Source organism: Notolepis coatsorum, assembly GCF_963971535.1.
Source record: "Notolepis coatsorum genome assembly, chromosome: 9".
Lineage (NCBI taxonomy): Eukaryota > Metazoa > Chordata > Actinopteri > Aulopiformes > Paralepididae > Notolepis > Notolepis coatsorum.
This window is the reverse complement of record NC_140173.1, coordinates 147,322,011-147,328,774: the sequence shown is the minus strand read 5'-3', so window position 1 is coordinate 147,328,774 and position 6,764 is coordinate 147,322,011.

The window sequence follows — 6,764 nt, the reverse complement described above, 5'->3', positions numbered from 1 at the left end:
GCTTCATATTTTTAACTAAATAAATAAATAAATATTAAGGACTGAATCTGGCTCCAACAAGGGTTCTGGGCTTTGGAGGGGCCCCGCCCCCGTCGCTTCCTGATTCTACTGCGCAGGCGCACCAACCGACCTGTAGGAGTCGCTGTCCACAACGCCCGATCCCCACCCATCAGTTTCCCTCCCCCTAATACGGCCAATGTGTATTAGTGCGGACGACCAGCTAAACTGAAAGCAATGTGGAGCGCTGGGCTCGAACAGGGAGATGATCTGTTTGAGCCCAGCCTCCAGTATTCGTGGTGAGCGCCTTGCCCACTGCACCACGTAGCCGCCCAGATAAAGTCGGTTTTAAAATGTTAAACAGAACTATTTTATTGCACTGCACTATCTTACTCCGTCTATTCAATTTAACTTTATTTTTTTACTATTGTCTATTTTAAAACTGCCATAGAATCAAACCAAGGGAGGCTGAGTGGCGCAGTGGGCAAGGCATTCGGCACTAACGCAAGAGATGCTGGTATCGAGCCCAGCTCTCTGCGTTGCTACCGGCTTGGCCAGTCGTCATACTAACACAATTGGCAAGTGTTAGAGGGTGGGAAAGCCGTGGGTGGGGATTGGACGTTGTGGACAGCGATTCCTACATGTCGGTTGGTGCGCCTGTACAGTAGAATCAGGAAGTATCGGGGGCAGCGTGAGCCTCCCACGCGTTACTCCTCGCCACTGAGAGTCCGCGCTGTACAGGTGAAAAGATGCAACGGCTGCCTCCTCGTGTACCGGAGGGGACACGTGATGCAAGACTTGGTCCTCACTGCAGCCGACCAGTGGGAGGCACGGTCTAGCAACGTTCAAGACAGGGGAGGGGAGAATTGAAGGGAGAATTGGCGAGGCGAAATTGGGATGGGAGAAAAATAGAAAATAAGGAGAAAAAGTGGATACATTTTTTTTTTAAGAATCAAACCATAAACAAGGTGACCTATTGGGATGTTAGATCCTAATGTGAAAAACTGTGATTTTACATGTCTGCACTTTGGTATGTGCTCATTTTGTCTTTTTTCTGCTGTGAAGCACATTGAGCTGCAATTCTTGTATGAAATGTATTATTATTCCCCCGAGACTCTTGCCATTAGTGGTGAACGATACACTACACCACAAAGATACCCATGTACCTGTCGAAATACTTCCTAAAAAAGTCAGTGAAGTCCACGACCACACCTCTAATGTACATTTTATTCCCCTTCTGATTTCTATTTTGTATGATGTTCTCTCTTTCATACATAGTACGTACCGTATATATTTGTATGTCTCTAAATGTTTTGATGAATTGAAAATGGAGGACCCTGATGTAAACAAGACGCAAGTATTTTTCTGGTCTTCATCCTCAGCAGTTGTTTGTATTGAGCCTTACTGTATTGTACCCATTCTGCAATCTGTTAATAACGTTTTCAATCAATCAATCAATCAATCAATCAATCAAAGCTCAATCAAAGCTCACAAGGGGAAGCAGGGCTTTTCCCCGGGGTGACACTGAGTCACAACATGTCTTTACTACTATGCACGCAACACTGCAGCACCCAAGTTTCAACACTGTTTGATGAACATTGTTACTCAGCTGAAAGAGTTGTACCCTTCCTTCCTGCTGACCTGTTGGACAGAACTTGTAAGTCGCTTTGGATAAAAGAGTGAGCTATATAAGGTTACACAACAGTTTAACGTTGAACAGGAAAAGACATGCGCGCACACACACACACACACATCACATGTTTGTGTTCCTAAGCTGGCCCTGAGCTTTCACCGCAAAAAAAGGAAAAACGACTGGCACTGCGCCCCTATACCATCGTTTAATGGAAAGCCCTGGGAAGTGGAAATCACCAAAACGCCTGTCTAGAAAACGAGCGATCTAGGCCTAATCGGATTTTATCCATAGATCCATTCATACATCCATCCATCCATCCCTCCATCCATCTATCCCTCCATCCATCCCTCCATCCATTATCTGTCCAGTGCCACGGTGGCAAACTGGGTCATCAACCCCCCCCCCCCCCCCCACCCCATCACCAGTGACTGACAGGGTCGCTGTGTCCAAGAGGGCAATCACGTTTGACTTCTAACTGTCAAAGTGCCATCTGCTACCGCCGGCAGCCCCCTCCCTCCCCCCCCCCTCTTTGTGCCTGGCATGGCAGACCCTCCGGGGGGGGTTCCCCTGGCCCGGTGGAGGACTGGCTGAGAGGCAGGGGACCGGGACACTACGAGGGGCACAGATACAGAACACCTCCTCCTGGTTTCTCAAAGCGGACTTTCATTCCGGGGGTCGTGGATTTGGTTTAATCGGGGGAGACGGGTGGGGTGGGGGGGCGGGGTCTGGTGGTCCTCCCATTGGACATTTTGAGAGTCAAAACACTTAATTTCCTGCATTCTGGTGAACTTTTACGAGAGGCACGACTGCAGGGTCGAGATGGTACGGTCCTGTGTAGGGGTGTCTGTCTGATGGTACGGTCCTGTAGGGGGTGTCTGTCTGATGGTACGGTCCTGTAGGGGGTGTCTGTCTGATGGTACGGTCCTGTAGGGGTGTTTACACTTTTTATTCTTTCTCATATTTTTTTCGGACGATATTGAGATTTTGTTATATTTTGCTTCCTAAACATGTCTTCTATGAAACTAGTGACAATAAAACGTCAATAACACACATTTTGTTTTATTTTTTTTTTCATTTCGATTGCATCCGTAAATTCTTCATAAATTCGCCAAAAGTTACTACTTTTACGCACAACTGTTCTGAAGCGGCCACTGAGTGCACCGTGGCAACCTTGGTATCGTTGGAAACCTCTATTTGTGACATACAATCTTATCGCAACCAAACTTGACAACATCCTTTGTATCAGCAGCCAATCACTAAAATAGAGAGGTAAGTTGTTTCCATGGCATTTCACAATACAAAACTTTGAGGTTGTTTTCTCAAAAAACATTTTACTTACACACAAAGACATGGAACTCCACTTCCCTAGTACCTACAGACACCAAACTTACCAAATGTCTTCCTATCAATATCCTGCTTCTAATTACCGAAGGGTTTGTTGATATATCGTTTATAGTACATTTTATACCAAAACTAGGCAAAAATCGATTTCTTTATGACAGTAGACAGTATTTCCTGATGTATGGGCTGATAAAGATGAATTGAAAATGGGGGACCCTGATGTAAACAAGACGAAAGTCTTTCTCTGGTCTGCATCCCCTTAACAATTGTGTGTATTGAGCCGTACTGTATTGTACCCATTCTGCAATCTGTTAATAAAGTTTTCAATCAATCAATCAATCAAAGAGGACATAGCCACAATCCCTTCAATAAAAAGTTTCTTTTTTAATGTATCAACACAAAATGAAACCAAGTTTTTGAATCTGGCATTATCCATGTTGGTGATTCGTGTCTTGGCGATACATGCAAATGTATTGCATATTTAATGAGGAAGTGCCGTCATTTGCATATATAAACATAAAATTCTGAAAACTTGCAACACATTTCTTCTCCGTTTCTATGTACATAACAAACTGGGAAAGTTTCATAGTGTGATATGATATCTATTAAAAAAATCGCCTATTAGGGGACACTGTCTCGCCTTAACCCCCAATTGCTCCCGATGCGCAGGTTGGCATGGTTGCCTCCGCCGTCTGTGTGTGAATGTGAGGAACAAAAAAGTTAAAGCAAAGTAAAGCGTGTTTGGATAAAAAGAGATTATATAAATGCACCATTTACCGTTTTACTACTAGGATGCACTCAAGACTGTGTGTAGCACTCAAGTTCAACACTGTTTGATGAACATTGTTACTCGGCTGAAAGAGTTGCACCTTTCCTGGCTGACCTTGTAAGTCGCTTTGAGGACAAAAGCGTTCAGCTAAATGACTAACTGTAAATGTAAGAGATAAATAATACAATATTTTACGCTGTACGGTTGTTACACGAAACGAAAGGAAAGGACACAGCGGTAACACGGGAGAAATCCTCCTGCGACACACACACGCCTCCTCCGTACACGACAGGCATCTCACCATCTGTGTCAGTCCCATGTGTGGCAGCTACAGGCTTATAGTCAGTCACTGCCACGGGATCAGATTAATCAAGCAGCCACACCTCTGATCCACACACACACACACACACAAACAAACAAACAAACATGCCATCCCGCGGCACGCGAGGACAGCTGTGGACCAAATGTCCCGTCAGCGACACCACTCCCTCCAGAGGCCACGGGTTCCCATGTGTCAGAGGCACTACATGAAGACGGGAAACATAACGGGATCTATAAAAAGGGCCATCGGGCGCTTGCTTACTAAGGGCCCCCTGGGGGCCTTGGAGACAGGAGGCAGCGCCTGGGAGACACGCCACCCCCAGAACCAGAACGCCCCTGGGGCCTTGGAGACAGGAGGCAGCGCCTGGGAGACACCACCACCCCCAGAACCAGAACGCCTCTGGGGCCTTGGAGACAGGAGGCAGCGCCTGGGAGACACCACCACCCCCAGAACCAGAACGCCTCTGGGGCCTTGGAGACAGGAGGCAGCGCCTGGGAGACACCACCACCCCCAGAACCAGAACGCCTCTGGGGCCTTGGAGACAGGAGGCAGGCAGCGCCTGGGAGACACCACGCCACCCCCAGAACCAGAACGCCCCTGGGGCCTTGGAGACAGGAGGCAGCGCCTGGGAGACACCACGCCACCCCCAGAACCAGAACGCTTCTGGGGCCTTGGAGACAGGAGGCAGGCAGCGCCTGGGAGACACGCCACCCCCAGAACCAGAACGCCTCTGGGGCCTTGGAGACAGGAGGCAGCGCCTGGGAGACACCACGCCACCCCCAGAACCAGAACGCTTCTGGGGCCTTGGAGACAGGAGGCAGCGCCTGGCCTGGGAGACACGGCACCCCCAGAACCAGAACGCCTCTGGGGCCTTGGAGACAGGAGGCAGCGCCTGGGAGACACACGCCACCCCCAGAACCAGAACCAGAACCACCGCACGCCAGCAGGCAGGGCATTATGGTCGATTTAATTCGATCAATATTGGCTGCCTTTCTGTCATCTTCAGTCTACAAGTTACCAAAGATGTTTTTCAAAATAACTGGAGGAATGCGCCATGGCTCCCTCCTCCTCCTCCCTCTCGACACGAGCTGAAACAACCGTTTGGGCTTTAAGGGGGGAGGGGTGGAGCGCACTGCTGTGAAGGAAGGGTGCGCTGCAGTTACAACCCAAGACAAAATTCTCAGCTTCTTCCCCCAGGCCATCAGAGCCCTGAACACTGAACTCTCCACACACAAGCACACATCAGCACACACACAACACACTCACTGTACACACTCACACACTAGCAGCCACTTTAACATGAGCAGGCACACACTCATGCTGCACACGCCCACACTTATGGCCACTAAGGAAAGGTCACTTTAAAAATAGTATAGTATAACCGGAGATTGTATAAATTAGCATGTACAGAAAGACCCAGTGCCTAGCTAACAGTGTATTGCACTACCAAAGGACCTAGCATGTCCTCCATGCTCTGTAAATAACTTATGTACAGATACCGATATGCCCTACTTTGTTACTTGTTTATTGCACAATGTTACTTGTTTATTGCACAATGTTGTTCTATTGGATTCTATTATATGTTATTTGCACATCGTTGCGGGCAAGACCACCCGCATCTCATTGTATACTTGTATGCCGTGACAAATAAAACTCTTGACTTGACTTGAAAATGGGGGCAAGACGGCACAATAATCGTTTTTTATCTCGACCGTCTTGTTTTCACGATCGTGGGAAGGCAAAAATGTTTAACTCGATGAATCCCTCCAGCCCTGTCGAGCTGCACTGTTAGACCCCCCCCCCCCATAACCGTGACGTTAGGCGTGTAAAGCAGACGGAAATGTCCACCGGGCTCCGGGGGGGAGAACCAGACAACATTTGGACCTTGGGCCGGTTCAGCCCGGTGGAGTCTGTCTGACACCTTCATGCCTCGGCTCTCGCGGGGGGGGGGGGGGGGGGGGGGGGGGGACAGAGGGCCCTCTAATAATAACCCAAATGGGGAGAGAGAACACGACGAGCGCTAAACACCCGCGACGTATCCATTTGCAATTAGCACCCAGGTGGTGTGTGTTCGCCGCGCGGCGGACCATCACCATATCTCATCCGGTCGTCGCGGTTCCACAGCGGCGATAAAAGCCACGTCGGTGATCTATCTGTCAGACGGGCGGCCGCCGGGAAGAGGCTAATAAAAACATCCTAATGGCGGGGGGCGAGCATCGCCGGCTTTGAAGGCAAATACGAGGAGGAGGGCCAAACCCCCCCCCCCCCCCCCCCCCGGGGCGCTCCTATTGGCCACTGAGATTCAAATCTAACTCTGTAATTCTTTTTTATTCATTTGAGAGATATTTCTGTTTCATATACGGATGACAGAAAAGATGGAGAGAGAGAGAGAGAGAGAGAGAGAGAGAGAGAGAGAGGACTAAATCAAATGATAAGAAAACAAAAAGAAAACTATCTGACACATTGGAAAGAAACAACCCAAAACCAGAGCAAATTGAAATGCTATTTGGCCCTAAACAGAGCGTACACAGTGGCAGAATACCTGAGCACCGTGACTGACCCAAAACTAAGAAGATCCTTGACTAGGTACAGACTCAGCGAGCACAGCCTAGCCATTGAGAAAGGCCGCCATAGGCAGACCTGGCTCCCAAGAGAAGACAGCCTGTGCACCCACTGCACACAAGATGAGGTGGAAACCGAGC